The sequence below is a fragment of the Chiloscyllium plagiosum genome, unplaced genomic scaffold, assembly GCF_004010195.1.
Source record: "Chiloscyllium plagiosum isolate BGI_BamShark_2017 unplaced genomic scaffold, ASM401019v2 scaf_7856, whole genome shotgun sequence".
Lineage (NCBI taxonomy): Eukaryota > Metazoa > Chordata > Chondrichthyes > Orectolobiformes > Hemiscylliidae > Chiloscyllium > Chiloscyllium plagiosum.
Window position 1 is genome coordinate 37,216 of NW_025215015.1, and position 740 is coordinate 37,955.

Genomic DNA, 740 nt, shown 5'->3' on the forward strand with positions numbered 1-740 from the left:
ACATTTTGCAGACCCTCCTCACCATGATATGTAGCCCCTTGAGTACTGAATGGGACAGACTTTACACAGATTGAATAACCAATGACGATGCAGCCATGAAGTGCAGAGGGCAATTGGCAGCAGCAGAATCATACTCTGTACAGCTCATACAGTCTGTAACCTCACAGCCAGACAGACCTCCCACTGTACAGTAACCATCACGGCCCGACATACCTCCCACTGTACAGTAACCATCACAGCCCGACATACCTTCCACTGTACAGTAAACATCACGGCCCGACACACCTCCCACTGTACAGTAACCATCACGACCCGACATACCTCCCACTGTACAGTAACCATCACTGCCCGTCTAACCTCCCTCTCGACGGAAGCCATCAAGAGCGGCACGGTGGCTCAGTGTTTAGCACCGCTACCTCACAGCGCCAAAGTCCTCGGTACGATTCTGGCCTTGGGTGACTGTCTGTGTGGAGTTTGCACATTCCCCACACACCCTACCCCCCCCCCCCCCCCCCCCCCCCCCCCTGCGTGGGTTTCCCCCCAGAACAAGATCGATTCGGCAACTAGGTGCAAAACGAACGCCAATTTTTTTCTCTATACAGCTGAAACCAAGTGAGAATTGGCGGGCACTTCCTCCTACTCACACCATCAAACTATTTCCACCCAGATCATCCACAACCACTTCTGAGAACCTCCCATCTCCAGTCACTAACCTCAGGGTCTGGGAACCCTGCACCACC